Source organism: Equus caballus, chromosome 5 (genome assembly GCF_041296265.1).
Source record: "Equus caballus isolate H_3958 breed thoroughbred chromosome 5, TB-T2T, whole genome shotgun sequence".
NCBI classification, from domain to species: Eukaryota; Metazoa; Chordata; class Mammalia; order Perissodactyla; family Equidae; genus Equus; species Equus caballus.
The window spans coordinates 80095868-80116145 of record NC_091688.1 but is presented as its reverse complement, the minus strand read 5'-3'; the positions used below and the strand labels follow the sequence as shown (position 1 = coordinate 80116145).

General features: G+C 43.1%; 1 protein-coding gene across 1 annotated transcript in view; it reads left to right on the top strand.

Annotated features, from left to right (window-relative positions):
* The first annotated feature begins 18705 nt into the window (after nt 1-18705).
* Nucleotides 18706-20278, top strand: part of LRRC8C (leucine rich repeat containing 8 VRAC subunit C) — a 75200-nt gene continuing 73627 nt past the window's right edge. The window contains exon 1 of the mRNA XM_023641694.2: nt 18706-18975. The gene's annotated coding sequence lies outside the window, so the exon portion shown is untranslated. The remainder of the gene's footprint in view (nt 18976-20278) is intronic.

Below are 20278 nucleotides of genomic sequence, written 5' to 3'. Positions count from 1 at the left end.
CACCAGAACTGAAGAACGTGTCTAATTTTTTTATTCAAGAATTTTCATTTACAAAAATTTTAGTTATATGCTCAAGTGATTATAACTGATTTTCACTTAGCCACAGAGTGAGGATTCTCTGGATGGACTAAGATAGCACTGGGGTTAGACCGTCTGCCTTCCCCAACAAAGCATCGCCATCACTTTGTGCTTGTCTTAGAGCTGACCTCTGTGAACATGTAATGTGTCCTGGTCAAGAGTCCACACGTCTGAAGAGCTGCTGAGACAGAGGAGGGTTGTTGACTATGGTCTTTGCCTATTGGGTTTGTTTTTGATGTTGTCATTGTTAGTTTTTCAGATTTCACCTCCCACTCCTTCCTGGAGTATTTAAAACTACTGGCAATTCAGCCACTTTCCACCTTCCTGGGTACCTGATCCCCTTTGTCCTTCTCCTCTGGTGGAAGCCGTTGGGCTTGGGACTTTGATATCAGCCAGACTTAAGTTCGAATCCTGCCTCTTCAACTTTCTAGCTGTGTTACCTTGGACAAGTCACTTTACCTTTCTATACCTCAGTTTTCTCATTGCAAAATGGGAGAAAATAATAACTATCTCCCAGAGTGGTTGGGAAAATTATATAAGACAATACGTTTAAAATTCTTAGAGTCATTTCTGACACCCAGTAGGTACATAGCCTCACCTTCCTTTCCTTGAGCCCTCTTCTTACCCACTTCTTGCTTCTTGTATCTGACTATTGACACCTCCGTGGAGTCTTTGGTGAGACAATCACTAACAGTCAATAGCTATTGTGAGCCTGTAAGAAAGTGTCCCTGGGGAAACATTAATCAATACTCCTAAACTATTGATGTCTATTAAATATATTTGCTAATTGAGTATTTGCAAGTGTATGTGTGTGTAGGCTTGGATATTCGCAGAATCTCTCTGGTGGATGCACAAATCACTGGTAACGCTGTACACTCTTTTCTCTGTGTATCTTTTTGTATTTTCTTTTAATTTTGCATCATGTGCATGTATTACCTATTCAAAAATTACTTTAAAAATGTTAGTGATATTGAAATAAGTTCTGAATTTAGATATCTAGAAAGAGTTCTTCAATGCCTTGAAGGTTAGTATAGCCTCCAAAACTTTCTAATATATGAAGAAGGGAAATTGTGGCTCTTGAAGTTGAAAACCACTGTCTATTAATAGCCTGTTAATGGCCAGAAGAAGAGATTCTAGTCTTGCCATGGAATAGTCGTGCAATGCTCAACAATGAGGATAGTTCTGTGAAATACCTCCTTAGGCAATTTCATCGTTGTGGGAACATCATAGAGTGTCTTTACACAAACCTAAATGGTATAGCCTACTACACACCTAAGCTATATGGTACTAATCTTATGGGACCACCCCTGTGTACACGCCCATCATCAACTGAAACATTGTTATATGGCGCATGACTGTATTTGTAAACTCTTTCCTCAAGATATGTAACGTAACCATTTGTCACCAGTGTTAGTAGTAATGTTTATGGAGAGCTTACTATGTGTCAAGCACCGTTCTGGTGTATGTTTCACACATTGCCACAAGTTAATTTTCACAACAATCTTATGAGGTGAGTCATTATTATTCATATTAGAATTTTGAGTCTCAGAGAGTTTCCTAACTAGCAAGTGACAGAGCTGAGATTCAAACCAGTTTATTATAAGGGGCATAGGACGGTGGTAAGGATTAAATAAATGAATACATTTAAAGTGCTTAGAGCAGTATTGCTTGCAGTAGCCCTCCCCGTTAAGTGCCAACATTAACATTCTGGAGTCAGGGAGGAATTTTTGAAACATGATTGAGTCAGCAAAAGTATGTGAGGTCATTTTAATAAACTGAAATGGTAGCTAAAGTCCTATTTATTCTGTGACTAAGAGCTCTGTGTTTTTCAGGAGAGTTTTCCCTTTGTTTTTATTTCCTATGTTCGTCATTTCCTACAGGACCACCTGCCACCAATTCCAAGTTATTTGTATCCCACTTCCTGCTATTTTTATGCTTTTTCATCACAGAGGTTTCTAACATAAAATATGAGAAAGGTGACATTTTTAAATGTAGCCATTAGGATGACCACCCACATAAGCAGAAGTTTTGTTGTTGGAGCTTTGATCCTTCATGCTTTTTATTGGATTGTGCTTCTACCTGTGGGAGGTGAGAACAGTTGGAGCAGGAGACCCACAGGGCAAGTTGCCTTTCCAGGTGGTTAGTGCACAAAGACAGTTTGAGAGCCTCGGGTTCCAGCATGTACGGGAATAGCATCCACATGACTGCCTGCTACATAAAGCAAAGGAGCGAGTAATGTGTGAGCCGGGCTGACTGAAAACAGACCATGTTTCTGCAGTCGAATGTCAGGCTCACAAAAATATAAAGCAAGAGAGACAAATCCCTCCCTATTGCTGCCAGAACTGCACTGTCCAATCTGATAGCCACCAGCCACGTGTGGCTATTAAGCTTTGGAGATGGAGCTCATTTGAACTGAGATGTTCTCTTAGGTGTAAAATACACACTGGATTTCAGAGAATTTATTAAAAAATAGAATAAAATATATGAATGTTTTTTATTGTTTACATGTTGAAAGGATAATACTTTGGCTATATTGGGTTAAATAATTTAATTAAAATCAATTTCATTGCTTTTTGTTTTTTTTACTTTTTAAAATATGGCTACTAGGGGCCGGCCCAGTGGCCGAGCGGTTAAGTTTGCGCGCTCCGCTTGCGCAGCCCAGGGTTTCACCGGTTCGGATCCTGGGTGCTGAGATGGCACCCCTCATCAGGCCATGCTGAGGCAATGTCCCACATGCCACAACTAGAAGGACCTACAATTAGAATATGCAACTGCGTACTGGGGGGCTTTGGGGATAATAAGGAACAAAAAAAAGAAGAAGATTCGCAACAGATGTTAGCTCAGGTGCCAATCTTTAAAAAAAAAAATTTTTAATAAAAATAAAACCTGTGGATACCAGAAAACTTAAAATTATATCACATATAATAATATGTGAACCACATATGAGTAATTATGTGAGCCACATAAAATTGGTGGCTCACATATTTCTACTTGGGAATGCTGCTCTAGATTAAAGTCTAAACTTTACCTTGACCTGATCGGTAAGTTTCCAGTATCTTAGAAACGTAAATATATAAAGTGACTAAATTCAAGTCTAGAATTAAGTACATTTATTATGTGCCTATTAAGAGTACCAAGACTAATAATGCAGAGTTCTTGTCCTTAAGAAAAAGAAAATCAACTAAGATTCATTGAGTCCTACTATGAGCCAGGCCCTGGGCATCCTTGCAAGCTTGGTGTTATTATTCGCACTACACAACTCGACTCCAGCATTCATAGCCTCCTCCATTCAGAGCCCAGAAAACTTCAGATTGATATGAGCAGAAGCATTCTCTTCCCCATGGTCTTCTCTAAACCCTTAGTCATAAATACACCCTTTCCAACTCCAGCCTATGTGTCTTAGTCCTTTCTGGCTGCCATAACAGAATACTGTAGACTGGGTGGCTTATAAACAACAAACATTTATTCCTCACAGTTCTGGAGGCTGGGAAGTCCAAGCTCGTGGCACCTACAGGGCTGGGTTCTGGTGAAAGCCCTTTTCTGGATTAGAGACTGCCAACTTCTTGCTGTGTCCTCACATGGTGGAAAGCACAAGGAACTCTCTGTGGTCTCTTTTATAAGAGCACTACTCCCGTTTATGAGGACTCCACCCTCATGATCTAATCACCCCAAAGACACACCTCCTAATACTATCAACATATGAATTTGGGGGGACACAAGCATTCAGACGGTAGTACCGTGTAACTTTCCCAAAAGGTCCAGCTAAATGGACCAATGGATGTGTGCTTTCTATATTGTATGCCCCAGTGACAAGACCTTCCTTTACCTTTAAATTTGTGAGCCTTTGAAATCTCATTAGATAATTAACTGCAAGGAGATAATAATGCCCATGCTAAGAAAGCATAGAAACTGAGTTACTTACTTCTCAATCACCTTGGCTTCTCGCCACATAGGATCAGCAGAGATTAGTCTTATTTTTCCTGAAGAGTTCTCTCAGATTTATTTCATTTGATAAGTTTTGTTGTTTGACAAATAAGATGTTTTTGTTTTACCCATTTGGATTTCTGATTGGCATCTCAAACTGAACATGTTCAAAACTGAATTCCAGATTTGCCATCCCACCCCACCAGTTCCTCTTATACTAGTGCCCATCTCAGAAAATGGACACTCCATTCTTCCTGGTAACCAGCCTAAAAGCCTTGGAGAAATCCTTCACTTCTCTCTCTCACAGCCCACATCCAGTCTGTCAGCAGATCCTGTCAGCTCTACCTTCAAAATAATCTCTTAGCTGGAATTCAACCACTCCTCACCACCAAATGCCAATTCCCCTGGTCCAAACCCCCCCCCCCCCCCCCCGGGGCCTCCCTTCGATCACTGCAATGGCATTCTAACTTTGTCCCTGTTCAGTCTACTCTCAGCACAGTTGCCGGAGCAACCCAAACACAACTTCAGTCATATCCTCTCTGCTCAAGACCCTCCAGTAAGAAAGTGACCCCAGCCACTTTGGTCACCCCTAAAGACCCACACTCATGGACGCTGGCCATATTGGACTTCTTGCTGTTCCTCAAAAACAGCAGGTAGTCTCCATCATCAGGGTCTACGCCCCACATGCTCTTCCGCCAATACCCTCAGGCTCACTTGCACACCTCCTTCAGGCCTCTCCCACTGCTGCCTCTTCAGTGAGCACTCCTTGACCAGCCTATTTTAAAGTTGTAATGGCCCTGCTCAAATACCCCCTCCCCTGCTTTATCTTTCTCCATAATCCTTATCACCAGCTAACACATCATGCCTTCTACTTTGTTTTATTAGTTTTATTATTCATTTCTCCCAAATAGAATCTAGACTCCACAAAGGTGAGGATCCTATTTTATTCACTGCTATCTTCCCAGTTCTTGGAACAGTACCTGCTACAAAATAGATGTTCAATAAGTATTTGTTAAATGACTGAAAGTTTCAGATGAGGAAAATGAGGCACAGAGAAGCTCAGTTTTAGCCCAAGGTCACAGGACTAACTAGTAAGTGCAGGAGTCCGGGTTAGAACTCAGCCAGAGCCTGCGGGTCCCACTCTCAGCCTGGTTCTGGAGATGAGAGGCTTCCTGTCCAACCACGAGAGCTGGCCAGCTGTCCTGTGCTGTGGGGGAAGCACACAGCAAGGCTCACATGTAAATCCTGCTAGAAGTCCTGAGCTGAAACAGAAACAACTCTTTTGGCAGCACTGTTGACAGTTTCTGAGATTAAGGAAAGTAATTTGAAGGCACATGCTGAAGCTTTCCAGTTTTAAGACTGGCTTTAACTATTTTTCTTTCAGCTGTAGCTTTCTGGGATAATGAATGTACCATATGTCTGTATCTCCAGGTTCCCATACAAATTAGGAAACTAAAAATGCCAGATGATTAAAACAGTTTTCTGCTTGTTTCCATGGAAAATCAACTGCTGCAAAGCCTTAGGAAACGGGAGGGAGAGTGTGTCGGCTTGAGGGGTTCTCTGGCGAGAGCTGCACTCTGCCTGCAGCCCAGGCTTCAGGCCACAGGCTGTTCAAAATTGTGGACAGGTGGGACGCAGTCCTAGGCTGCCCACTGCACTGGTGGCTAAGTGAGACTGTGAAGGTCAGCACGTCTTGTCCGGTTCCTTTGAGCGTCCACCACCAGGGGTGGGCACCATACTCCAGGGCCCCCAGTGTTAAGTCCCTGGCCAACCATGCTAGGAAGGTCCCCTTCCTAATGACAAATAGACACTTAATAATGCAGGGCTCCCAGCCTCATGTTCCCAGCGTGGTTTCAGCATGTTTTGAGCCTCCTAGAAGATTTTCCAGTGGACAGAGGGATGTACCATAAAGGATTCTCGCTAGAAGAGTCACTGCTGGCTACTTAGAACTAGACAGTTAATTCAGGGGAGTTGGGGCAGCATTCTGTAAACACAGAGGAGTGTGCCCTGGGCAGCTGGGCCAAGGATGTCTATGGAGGCTGTCACGATTTCTTGTTCCCACCTGCCCCAGAATTAGCACCAATTTGCCTAAAAGAGAAAATGCTGAGAGAAAAGGCTGCAAGAAGATTTCAGTGTGGTCTTGCCAGTGGCAATCTCTGACTCATCTGGGGAAAATTGGTTTAGGAGCTTACTCTAGCCTAAGTTGAGGGTTGATAAAACCATCCTTCCCCCAAAAAGATAACCTTTCTCTTCTTTTCTAACCCAGAGCATGACTCAAGCATGCCAGGGTGAGGCCCAAAGCTGGAAACTCGGCAGTCAAGTTGAGTGTAGAGTTTAAATTTGGAACCAGGCAGTCCTGAAAGTTAACACTTGCCCTCTAACGTACGAGCTCTGAGACCTCAGGGAACTCAGGGCCACATTTTGAGTATCTATAAAGTGGGGATGACAATACCTCCTCCTCAGGGAGGTTATGAGGATGAAATAAGCTAACTTAAGTAAAAGCATTCATACCTAGCCTGGTAGGCAACAGGTGCCCAGTGCCTTGTGGCTTCTCTTTTCTTTCCCTCTCTCGCTATGTTTCACTGCCAAAATTGGAAACAGATAGCTTGGTGAGCAATAGATAGACAATCCCCTCCCTTCTCCCATAACCACTATCACAGCAGCAGCAGCTTGATGCTTCTCAGAACTGCTACCGAGGATGCAGACAGTGCAGAGGATTCCAAACCTTCACACTGAAAATACCCATTTACTTGTAACTCATCAGCCAGGCTCGGTTGCCTTGCCTAGGTGGAATGTTTCTCAGAGAAATTAAGTGGAGAAGGACACTTATGTTGTCTTCTGCCAAAATAAAGCATTGCTAGGACCCCGTGGAATTAAGATCATAGATCATGATGCATTCCAAACCCCTTGCCCTAGGCTAGTCAAAATATTTTGGCTCCTCTTGTCTTCAAATGATTTACAGACATGATTCCTTAGTATGAGGCCATCCTAACAGGTTCTATGTAAGACAGATTAGAGAAAGCAGTATTCTCATTTTGTGGTCCTGGGGAGGCTTTTAGTAAATTAATCTTCCCATTACAGCTATGATATACAAAATCATCTCTGGTGACTTGATCTATTTCCGTAGATTCCAGTAATAGCTACTTAATACCGTCTCTGTTCTGTTTCCATCCCAGCCTGCTTCTGACACTGACAACCCAGGGTTAGCACAGACTTCACAGGTTAAGGGCAAAGTCCCCCACAGGACTGCCATCACTTCAGATGCTAGCCACAAGTCTTGAGAGGTACCCAGGCCACCCACACCTTTGCCCAACTGGCTACAAATCTGGGGGCACCATGACTCCCTCACGTTTTATAATTCACTGGAATGACTCACAGAACTCAAGAAAGTGCTGTAATTATGATTATGGCTTTACTATAATGGATACAACTCAAGAGTAGCCAGATGAGATGCCTAGGGTGAGGTCTAGGAGTGAACGCAAAGCTATGCCCTCTCCCCCATGGAGTCAGGGCATATTACTCTGTGGGCACATCTCTCTATGGGCACATCTATGAGTTTGCCAGCTGGAAGCTCCACTGAACCTCAGTGTCCAGAGTTTGTATTCATGTTTCATTATGTAGACATGCTTGATTAAATCAATGGCTGCATGATTGGACTCAATCTCCAGATCTTCCCCACCCTCCCCAGGTCAGGCTAGCCCCAAACTCCAACACTCTAATCATGTGGTTGGTCTTTCTGATGTCCCTCTCCCATCCTGAAGCTGTCTAGAGGCCCATGTGAGTTACCTCACTAACCTAACGAAGACACTCCCATTGCTCAGAAAATTTCAAAGATTCTAAGAACTCTGTACCAGGAACCAGGGACAAAGACGAAATATATTCTTTTCGTTTTTTAATGAGGTAATATTGGTGTATTATATAAATTTCAGGTGTACGTGATTATATTTCAACTTCTCTAGACTACATTGTGTTCCCCACCAAAAGTCTAGTTGCCATTTGTCACCATACAAAGGTGCCCCTTTACCTTTCACCTTCCTCCCACTCCCTTTCCCCTCAGCCCTAGTAACTGCCAATCTATTCTCTGTATCTATGTGTTCGTTCACTGTTGTTGTTTTATGTTCCACATATGAGTGAAATCACACAGTATTTGGCTTTCTCCATCTGACTTATTTCATTCAGCATAATACTGTCAAGGTCCATCCATGTTGTCACAAATGGCAAGATTTCATCTTTTTTTATGGCTCAGTAGTTTGAAAATGAAAACAGTGAATTGCTCATATCTGCAGAAGTTCTGCAATATGACAGATATTTTAGATAGGAATTTTTCAAACAAATAATTTCACGGGTTTAAATTTTGGGGGAGAAAAGAGAAATGATGATTATTTTAATGTCTCATGAGTGATATGTTAAAGTGAAATAGAAATGAAATAGTAGAAGTTATATATAGTTTATTCAGGCAGTAAGCACTCATTATGCGTAGTTTTAAAAATAATTTTATTATCTATCAAACTACAAGATGTTGACTTTTAAGAAAACTAGCAACTGGTGACTCTTCCTATTTGTCAATATACTTAAAAAATCTTGAAAGAAAAACTCCTCCTTTGACATTATGTTAAAATAATTAAGTCAAGAAATAATTTTTGAACCTCAGCAATGTAGGAAACAAGGAAAAAAGTGTTTAAAAAAAGAAAAGATGTAATTAGCTGTTGAATATTAATAAAACTTAACATTTATTGGATGTTACAATGTGTCAGATGCTGTGCTATGACACATGTATTAAATCACCTAGTCCTCACAACCACACTCTAAAGCAGGTACTATAATTATCCCCACTTACCGATGGAGAAACCAAGGCTCAGAGAGGTTAAGCAACTTATCCAAGTTCTCATAGCTTTGGAAGATAAAACATGATTAATTACTGTAAGAGTTTACAGAACAGAAAGTGTTAGAAAAATTTTGTGGAAATAGGATTTGAATAGGACATTTAAAGACTGACGGAATTTGGAGGAGAGTGAAGAGAAAAGGGAAGTGAGAGAAATTAGAGGGTAGTGTAAAGACATGTACAAAATCCAGGAGGTGGTAGAGAGCTATAAAGCCACCAAAGGCACGTGCAGATTTGATTAGAGCGTCCCCTCAGAATAACTGCTGCAACAATTAGGAAGGTAATTTTGCCAGAAAACGTTGGGTACATAGGCATTCAGTTAACACATAAGTTTTAAGAACATGCAATACAAGTTAAAATCCAGATAAATCCAAATCCCTTTAGTCAAGAAATCACCACTTCCATGCTGCTTCTTGAGGTCTCCCAAGGATCAGGAGATGGGTTCACACTTGCTTCTCTCAAACCTGTTGAGAAGCAGAAAGGGAGAAATTTCCGCTCAGTTCTTGGTTCTTCAAGGCCTTCACAGGAGGAAAGATAAATACCCACAACTCTCCACAAAGATTATTCGGCAAAGATCATGATGACTCCCTCATTTTCTTGTGAAAATAGTGGCAGAGGATGCAGATGTGCATGTGGCTCTTACATCTGAAATTTGGACCATACCATTTGTCTCCAGTGGCCAGAAGACAAAACAGGTCTAACGTTGTGCAGAGTTTTACATAAAACCTTCTTATTGATAGTTTTCAGAAATCATTTTGGAGTTTCCGAGGCTGGGCAGCAATCTATAAATGCTGTATATTAAATGATTTCTTCATCATTCTAAGAAATAGTCATCCAAGATTTTTAAAATTCCTTTCCCTTTGAAGCCCTCAAAAATGCCCCCACTATTTCCTGTCTCCATGCTCCTTGCGAGACTGGATGGGATGAGCTGTCAGTCTGACTTGAGGAAAAGCATTGTGATGTGATTTTAGTCTAGACAGGGTCACAATGTGCCCATCTGGGGACTGTGGCAATTGTAGGTGATTTAGGGGCTGGTAGTAACACCACTCCTGATCACGAAAAATTAAAGCTTGCCCAAGTAAAAAATTGATAAATTTAAAATATTGTTGCTTTTTCCTCCTTCTCTGGATACGGACTTAAACACTCAAGTCTATTTTGTATTTGTTTCAAATTATTCCAAGATTTTTCAAATGTATCTTACATTGGGAGCTTGACATGCATCAAAACCTTATGTGGAAGATTTCAAGGTGACTTGACAGGAGTGGCTCTCTACTCAAAGTGGCTGCACAATACCTCTCTTCTCAGTCAATATGGGCTGATGAGATGGACATAACTCACCCTTAATTGTCCTGAAATATATTGCTTATAGTGAAATGAAGAACAAAACATTATATCTGGGAAGATAATGATCTAGAAATAAAACTCCAAGGAAGCAAGAAAATTAATGTTTATTTCTCTTAAGCATTCCAGAAAAAAAATCACATTTTCCAGCTGTTTAAAAAAAACGTCTGATGTTATAAGGCAGAAAAGAAGTGGTAAGGATGTGGGTTTTTGAGTCAGGTTGCCTGGATTCCATGCCTGGCTCTGCCACTTAATACCAGCATGATCTTGGACAAGTCACATTACCTATCCATGCCTCAGCCTTCCTATCTGTGAAATGGGGACAGTAATAGTAACTACTTCATAGTGTTGTTAGATGGATTAAATGAAATAATACACATAAAATGCTTTAAACCATATCTGGGATAGAGTGCTCAACAAATGTTAATTTACTACCCTATTTGTGACATCCAAATTCACTTGAATTTGAATTCACATCATTTGATGTGAATTCTCATCACTTGAATTCAAACTCAAATCACTTTAGCAAGTTATCAGTCTACCTCTTGAAATTTCCAGACTGGGTTGTTCCTAAACCAATTACTGTGATATTCTGAAGTCTTTGAAAACCTTTCAACCAGAAAATGTTTTTTTCAAAGAAACTGATTAGAAGCATTATTACAGAAAGCATAATTTTGAGTTCTGGTTTAGCCAATGAAATCAAGAGTCAATATGAAATGACATCAGATTAGATGTGAATAGATGGTTGTCAGCAGCATTTTACAAGCTGAAGAATATTGGGGACATTCAAGAAATCTGGATGTTTTCACTCTTAAATGAGACCACAGTTGTTTTCATGTTGTAGAAAAGGGATCCTCCCTTTGGTCACATGAAGGAATTTATCTTATCTGAATTCTAGTCTTTTCCTTTTTCTTCTTTGCTTTTGGAAGCAGTCAGTGTAGTTAACTACTATTGTCCACTCACCCCCAAGGCACACATCCACTCTTCACTGTAAGATGGTATTTCCTTTTCACTGAGGATTAATTTTTAAATTCCTTTTTAAAAACAAGATAGAATATAAAATATTTTCTAATAATTGTAATGAAATGTTATCATGCTGGACAGAAATTCAAAGTGCCTTTCTTTGAAATTCCAAAGTCAGAGTGTATCATAGCTAATAGCCCTCTCCTGAATGTTCCACAGAAACAAGGAGGGATGGCTATAATTGCTCAACAGGGGTAGAAAAGCATGCATGTGAGAGAATATTCACAAGACCGGGGATGATTCAGGAGGGAGAACATCCAAGGACATAAAGTTATTCTACCAATGTCTAATTCCTAGGGAGGAAAAAGTCAGTTATTATCAAGAACTGTGAAAGATCTGAGACTATTCTCCTTGCAAACTAAAAAATTAGCCTGCCTGTTTCTTGGATGCTGGTAGAAGACATGAAACTCCTAGATCAGAGATGAAAGAAAGTTTATTACTCATAGCAATAGCAGTAGCCAGAGTATCAGCATTTTTGTGTCAGTTCTTAGAGCCCCAATTCCCATAGAAAGATGCAAAGAGGGCCAGATAGCAGCTTCACACACAGTAGGTTGTGTTACAGGAGAAGAACCCTAAGCTTAGGGAATGTGAACCTTTTGTATGAGTGTAAGTATGCCTGCCCTTGGCTCTGGAGAGAAACATTATCTTTATGATACCGGACAGTAAATATGCTTACCATTTGCTCTAAAGGGAGATATTATCTCTATCTTCAAAGGCTATTGACTATACAAATATCCTTAAAAATTTAGTCTGGAAGAAAGGGCAGTCAGTGCCTTGCTCACAAGATCTACAGAAATATTAGAGACCATGGAGAATTATCGCCCAAAAGTCATCAACAAATAAACTATTCTATGCCTTCTCTTGAGTGTTCAGAATGTATCTTTGTCATCCACCAGTTTCAGCTATCTCTAAAAGGATGTCAAAGAACCCAGAGGCTAATAAGAAGATGTAAAAACAAGGGAACTATTCCTCAGTATAAAAAGGAATAAGGCTACACTATTACCACTGAGAATGGATGCTCTTTGACCTACTAAAGATGACAGACACTCTATTATGGCTGATGTTTGTAAGGAAAACACTTGCAAAAAACATCTACCGACAGGCTTATCTTGGTAGGCATTCATTAAATGAGTTAATAGGGCCTATAATTCCATTCTCTTTCCAAGGAGAAAAATCTTATAAAGGTTCTGCAGTCTTTAATTCTAGAATAACAATTCATATATTCTATTCTGAGAGATTTTATTCATCTTGGAATGTTGATAGATGTAACAACAGAAATAGTTCCATGGCCAAATGAAGTTAGAGAAATGCTAGATTCAGCAAAGTTAAACAAGTATTTTTAAGGCAGGACTTAGAGCCCTAAGCATGTTAATATGCACTGTGAATCTCCAAGAGAGAGATAATATTCCCCAAGTGAATTTGACCTACAGACCCCTATTTCTCAGGATACTCAAAGGATAGAGTTCTACAGAAAGCTGCTTGGAGATGCCTCAGTAGAGGAATGGCTCTATCTCACTGGCAATGGGTGGTGGAAGACAAAGGTGCTTTGGGAAGATGTTGACTGACTGGTCTTCCCTATTCTAGACAGATTTCCCATAGACAGCAGCTGTGGATGCCTCCCTACTTCCTTGATTAAATGTTGGTGATTATATCCAGTACTGACTGAAATCTAGGGAGGATAAATATGTATCATTTTAAGATCTAGGTGAAAGGTTTTTGTTTTGTTTTGTTTTTTTAGGAAGATTAGCCCTGAGCTAACATCTGCTGCCAATCCTCCTCTTTTTGCTGAGGAAGACTGGCCCTGAGCTAACAACCGTGCTCATCTTCCTCTACTTTATATGTCGGACGCCTGCCATAGCATGGCTTGCCAAGCAGTGCCATGTCTGCACCCAGGATCCGAACCAGTGAACCCCGGGCCGGCGAAGCAGAGCATGAGAACTTAATCACTGTGCCACCAGGCCAGCCCCTATGTGAAAGTTTTAACACTGAAAAAATCCTAAGAAATTACCTATTCCAATTCCTTCATTTCAGATAAGGAGACTGAGGATGCAAAGATATTAAGAGACTTGCCCCAAGTCATAAAGTTATTCAATGGCAGAGTCATACCTGGAACCCAGGTCTCATTAGTCCTAGTTTATGCTGTTTTCACTAATAGCAGTGAAAGTGACCATTAATGATCATTTATACTGAGAGGGAAAATCGGGCTTTCTTTTTGTTTTTTTCCTAGAGAGGTAAACAAAGTGAATGAATTCAGGAAATACATAAATGAACTCCAAAAAGCCTCAAGAAAATGTATTGTGTGTCAGTATGGGTGGTGGCTTTAAGAAGAGAGAATCTGGGCAAGGTTATAGGATTTTCTAAGTATACAAAGCACCATCCATGATAATTTTCCAGAGAGTCATGTTTATGTGAGTAACAAGAGCGTCTTCAATTTCACTACCCTGATAAGGTTTCTTGAGTCATCGATCTTCACGCCTCAGAGGGAGCAGCTTCTTCCTCAAAAGAAAGAAGCAATTCCTTAGGCTTGAAATTAGGTGCTTTGTCAGGGCTAATGTCACTGAAATTTGAAGCAAGTCAACATTAAACTGTGATCTGAGATGTTCCATGGTACCTTCTATATGCATAATAAGATACGGTGTTAAGAAAAGATTGACAATTTTGAATCTTGGGAAAAATGAGTTACTTTCCTTAAAAGGTATATCTTAATGTATTTTTTTTAAATAAATAAGGAAGTTCTAAGCCCTTTAAGAAGGTTTCGTTATCTTTAGAATAATTCACTTCATGGATAGAGCCAGTCATTTGTAGATTAATTAATGTTAATACACGCAAAGTTCTTAGATGAGTGGCTGTATGTGTTAACAAATAGTAGCAAGCAAATATTATTTAGTAATGCAGTTATAGCAGTGATATTTAGGTGCAAAAAAAAAAGTCACTCCTGAGAATGTCAAACTCATTTTTTACTTTAAACTTAGGCTACATATCTATCATGTGAAAGTTCCTTATTTATCATTGGCCCATATGAACAATAATTCTAAGAATGAGGCTGTCTCCCTCGTATATTTCATATTGCGTATACTCAGAGCTACAGACACTTGATGATCTTTCATTAAGAAGTTTGCTTTCAGTCATAAAATGCTTTTTAATTAAAGAGTAAGCTGTAAAATCACCTCATGAAGGCACATTTAGGATGTGAGTATGCTATTGGGAAAAGCACAAATGAGCCCAATTTCAAAAACTACTGCAAAAGTTCATCCTTATCCTTACTGAATATACTTGATGGATTCAGTTTAAAAATAACTATTCCTTTTCCATGTGATTGAGTAATGGTTAGGCATGAGAACTCTGAAATCAGACTTGCCCGAGTCCAAATCCTAATTCTTCCTCTCGTTGGTCATATGACCTTGGCTAGTTAGTTGATTATAATGTGCCTCAGTTTTCTCCTCTGTAGTGGGAGAAAATACCACTGCCTACCTAACAGATCGCTGGGGGGATGAAATGGGGCTGTACATATAAAGCCAGTACTTACTCAGCAACCTAGTATGCACCTAGTAAGTGCTTATTCGTTATTATTATTTCCAAAGAATATCTCACAAGTTGGGGAACCAAGCACTTCTATCTTGTGCATGTGTGTTTGTGTGTGTGTGTGGCGGGGGGGGGGGTGGGAGGGTGGGGGGGGTGGGGGGGGAGGGATGTTAAAATATACTGGGCTGATTTTAGAAGAATTTGACCATAGTTTTGTAGTATCCTATTTTTAGGTCCTCAGCACCACCACTCTCTCCCTTGGCACAAATTCAACTGCCATTTAGGGGTCAAGACCACATTTGACCACGTTACCTCCTGGGCAACTTCCTGCACACAGAACATTCTCTACGAGAGGTTTCATTCTCCCTGTCCTAGCCTTTTTAATGGCACAGAGTCAAGGATTTCAAAACTGTTGCTAAAGGTGGGTTTTATCTTGCAGCTACTAATTCGGAGAGTGCCAATGGTTACAACAATGTTAACAGCTGAAACTTAAAACAATAATGTTTCCTGTTAGCTCAGGACCTTCCTACAGAGCACAGAAATGGTCTGGGGAGCAGATCTGCACAGAATGGGTAGAGAATGCTGGGTAAAATCCTGCTGGTGGTTTTGGTTTAGAATTTAGATCTTACTTTCGCTATTACTAGGCAGTATCAACTGACATCAAATACAAAACAAAACAAGCATAGCAGGTTGGTCTTAAAGCACAAGCCCAGCACTGAAAAAATCAAGATTTAAGCCGATACATATTCATAATACACAATTTTAGCATAAACTCTTCATGAGCTAAAGGATTCAGGTTCTACAGCCTGTAGTTTAATACAAATTATTCTGAAAGTTAGAACTAGTGCAAGCATTTGAAAGAGTTTAAAATTCCTTCTTTCAGGCTCTATGCTAGGTGTTGACGTAGAGATGAATAAAGATACGGTAGTGGAGCAAAAATGTAAAGAGAGAAATGGCAGCACATCAGAGGAAGTGCTGAAGTAGAAGTTCGAACAGAGTGCTGTGGGAGTGCAAGGAAGGGAGAATTACACTTGTCTGCAGCCTGCAGAGACTTCACAGAGAAGGTGACTTTTGAATTATGCCTTCAAGGAATGATACAGCCCAGCCTGCATTTTCTTGTAGCTAACAATAAAACAACAAGGTAATATAATTACCATTTCCATACAACCCACAAAGGGCTTGCAGATATTGTTTCTAAGTCTTACCAAAAGTCTAAAAAGTAGATATTGATGTTCCAATAGACTGCTGAGGAAACTGAGGTTCAGAGATTAAGAAGCACAGGGTCACATCATTCCATATGCCCCACCATAGTCCTGCACTGCCCAGAAAGATCTACTTCCACTCCCTGTTGTCAACCAGTACTTGGTTAACTTGTAACTATGTGGAGTCTAAGAGTGCCAACTGGCTCTGGAAGACCATCAAGAATGTCAAGCTTTGGCCTAAAGAATTGAGTACTAAGTGAAAGGTCAGGATGATGGCTCTGTATACACAGTTCACCTAGTCCACCGTGCCCCCTCCCTTCTCTGAACTTCAACCACATGGAGTTTGAAATGGATTATTCTGATTCATGTGCATGCCTGATTCCCTCTCCCATGAACTGTGATAACCGTGAAGTTGGGGAATAAGCCTTATACTTCTTTGAGATCCTCGGGGTCCAGGATTCACAGAAGGGGCTGATTGATTGCTGATTCGCCTGGCGCTTTACTGAGGGCTTGAGAGGTATATATATTGATTTGAGTTAGGTTGACTGAGGTGAGGTGACTAGACTGAAGGTTTACATGTTATAAAGTAAGAAAAGGAGACCTAAGCAGTATAACACAGTGCCTCTCAGCCTTCAGTGTGCATGTGAATCGCCTGACTCCATGTAGAATTGTCCAATTCACCCCATTAAAGAAAAGGCACAGAGTAGACAAAAGTATTGCAATTAAGCAAGTGGGAGCAGGGGGAGGGGCAGAATTAACATTCAGGGATTCAAATCCCATTTCCAAACCCCATTGCAGTTCCTGGTCCTTTTGCTTTCACAGCATTGAAGAATAATACAACAACAGCTACCATTTGCTAAGTACTTATAAAGTGCATGGCGCTGTTCTTGGTGCTTTCAACATGTTAGTTAATTCTCACAGCACCCTATAGTACTATATGTATATGACTGATAATGGACAAAAAAAATAAAAAGGAGCAGTAATTTCCCTACATTTACACAGGAAGAGAACGGATTTATTCCTGGTTCACTTGAGTCTGAAGTCTAGCCTTGAAAGGTCCCTTGACACTGGGTAGATAGGGAGCATTTCAGGGATGCCTAAGCTGGAGGTCAGGATGCCAGCCATACAAGGAGGATAGAGGTGCACTCAGAAAGCACCTGCAGAATCAAGCCGTCCACAGGAGGTAGCTGTCCTTAGGACTTGCCTCACTGACTGTTTAAATCCAGTTAAGGTATTCAAAACCTGGAGTTACCTCAGACAGTACCCGGTAGCTTGCAAAGGACCCATACTTTTTAGCAAACTGCTAGAGTCAGCCTCTGCCTTTCCCCCAGGAACTCTACAGGAATTTTTCCACCTGCTGTCTAGGAGGAAGACCCCACCCTAGATTTTTGTCTTGATTTAGGGGTTGGTGTTAGGTCATCTTCTAAGGCCTCAAGAGGTTCCAAGGTTGTCTTCTGGGAAGGACCCAACAACAGTACTGGAATTGGCAAAGTGTAGTCATTTGCTGGACAAGCAGGGGAAACAGTTAAAAGCCCAAGAGAACAAATTTTGGACAAATTTTGTTTTCATTTTGGCTTGGAAACAGAAATGGGGTAAAAGGAGGTGGCTGCTTTCTTAAGGCTGGCTGTGTAAGAACCAACCATCCAGTGAAAGATAATTAGTTGTCTCTTAACTGCTCTATTCAGGTACACCTGTCTTTCCCTCACTGCCAGGACAGAGCACTAGTTTAAGTTTTGGTGCTCTTAGAAGAACTAGGATTGTAAGGCATCCCAGAGACTCTGTATTACTTAGTAATCTTGTCTGAACATTTTTTCACTGAACAGAAGATTTTCCATACAGATAGCTGTCAGCTTTCAAGAAGGCAGAGTTCGCTTTTTCATCCTAAATTTGCATAGGACAATGTGGAGAAGAAAAGCGGGGTTTAGATCGACAAATGAGAAGCCCTCCCCCATCCTCTTTAAACAACAGGTGGCTTTGACGTGCACCGTCAACTCCTTCATGCATAGCACGAAATTGTAGGTGGAGCATTCAATTTCAGCGTCCCTGGAACCTGCTGCTGACAGATCAGGGAGCCCGGCTGTCAGTACCCAGGAACATGGGGGTTCCTGCGGAGAGCAGACTCGGGTGTCGAGGGGCTCACGGGCTTCACGGTCCAGGGAAATTAGTTTTTGCCTTTCTCCTTCTCGTCTCCCTCAATATATCCCACCACCCCCTTCCACCCTTCTGTTCTTCTGGGGAGAGGGAGATAAGGAGGAGGGACTATCCCTATCCTGACCCCAGGCCTTCAGAGGAGTTCCCAGAAGGGCTATTTTTAGTAGTAGCTGCTCCTCTCTAACTTACCCAGGGGAGGAGCTGCGGTAGTGGAGCGGATGCTGAGCGCAGAGAAGCCTCGGGTTTTCCGCGCATTGTTGGGGATGTGGGGGGGAGGTATTAGACGCAGCCGATTCCCCAGCCCGAGGCCGCCAGGTGGGCATCTCCGAGGCCGGAGCGGCCCCGCCGGACAGCGGCGGGAGGGTTTTTCCCTCGTCCTGAAGGAAGTCCCCGGCGGCCGGCGGCAGACCTCGCCGGCGGTCCCAGGCGCGGGGTGGTCTCTGCAGGGGAGGAAGTTCCCGGGCACGGCGGCCTGCGTCACAGCGGGGCTGGGACCGCCGAGCGGGCTGGCGGGCGGCGGCGGCGACCCCGGGGCCGGGCGCTGGGCGGCGCTGGCTGCCGCTGGCCGGGCGGCGCGCGGGGCGGCGCTGGAGGCGGCTCCGGCGGCGGCCGGGGAGGCGGAGGGGAGGAGGGCTGCGGGGCTGGGGCGTTAGCTGCGTCCCGGCTCGAAGCCCGCGAAGAGGACTAGGAGGAAGGCGCCGCCGTGGCCGCGGCCGCAGTGCTCCGGGCGCGACAAGCCATGAGCAGCGGCCCCGCGGGCGACCCTGCTGTCGCTGGCCGTCGCTGAGCCGGGTCGGGAGACAGCTCGCCGCTCCCCAGCACCCTCCCCAGCCGGCACCCTCGCGCCCAGAGGTAAGGGCGGGGACCGCGGAGGGATGGAGAGCGGCGGCCCGCAGAGGACCGCGGGCTCGGTCCGCTAGGTGCGCTGGAGCCGAGACTCGCCCCGCCTCGCTCGCGACCCTGCCTTCTCCCGGCTCTCGGGCGGGCAGAACGCGGTCGCCTGCCCAGTGTGTGGTCCTTGGAGCCATCCGCTGCTAGGGCTCAGGGACCCGCCAAGCCCTACCCCACCCATCCCATCCCGCCCAGCACCCGGGCGAGAGACCCCAGCCTGGCGCCAAGCACAGCGCGGCAGGTTCTGCGGACTTGGCTGGGGGGGAGGGGGCGAGGGGGACAGCGAGTGGAGGATGAGGAGAAAACGCGGCCACGGCTGGGGGCGATCGTCGTTCTTTCCTACCTTAAAAATCCCTGAGACCCCAGGGCCTGTCCCTTCTGATTTGCTCTCCCTTTGCTTCCCCTGAGCCCCTGAAGTTAGCACTTTGGGGAGGTAGGAAGGAATTGAAGGTCTCCGAAGGGAACGAGAGCACGATGTCAGCTCCTTTGCAGGACCAGAGGGGAGAGAGGGTTTAGTCGGCTCGGGTGGGCCCCAGAAGCCAGGTGTCTAGGCCGGCGGTTGAGGCCAGGACCGCTGCCTTCAACCAAACCCAGGCTGGCCGGTCTTTCCCTTTGCAGCTGGTTTCCAGCAACGAGGTGGTTAGGGATGGAGTTAGCAACTCCGGAACCTTAGGATGTGCTCTCTAGACGCTAATTCCTTTCTTTTCCCCCTCAGCCAATTCTTCCCTCCCCCACCCCGCGCCTGCCGGTGTACATCAGATTACACTTCCTTCAAAACCTTGCCCCGTACCAATCTTTGAACAACCACAGACACCTAGCCCACATCCCAGGACCGATATTTCAGATCGTAAAGCCCAAACTTCGCTTGGTTTCGAATTCTTTTTAAGCATTTTAAACTCCCAACAAACCTGTTAAGGAACACTTTCAAGTCCCCATCCTCCTAAAAGTAAAAAATAAGACCCAGTCAGTCTTTGTGGGAGTGCCGGCCTTGGGGAGAGGGAGGTTTGAATGACCCTATTTAACGCAGCCTTATGGGGGAGGAATAGATAAAGGAAATAGCAGTCCTATTTTAGTCACATACTTCTTACAAGCCCTCAGTAATGTAAGAAATGGAGCCTGAACCAGTGGGCACATTTCCGGACAGGTATGTGGTGGGTTCCGAAGGCATTCATACGCTTCGTCGTGGACACCTCATTAAAATGCCATCTCGATGGAGGAGGAGGAAAAGTGATGGGAACCCTCATGCTTGGCACAACACTGCAAA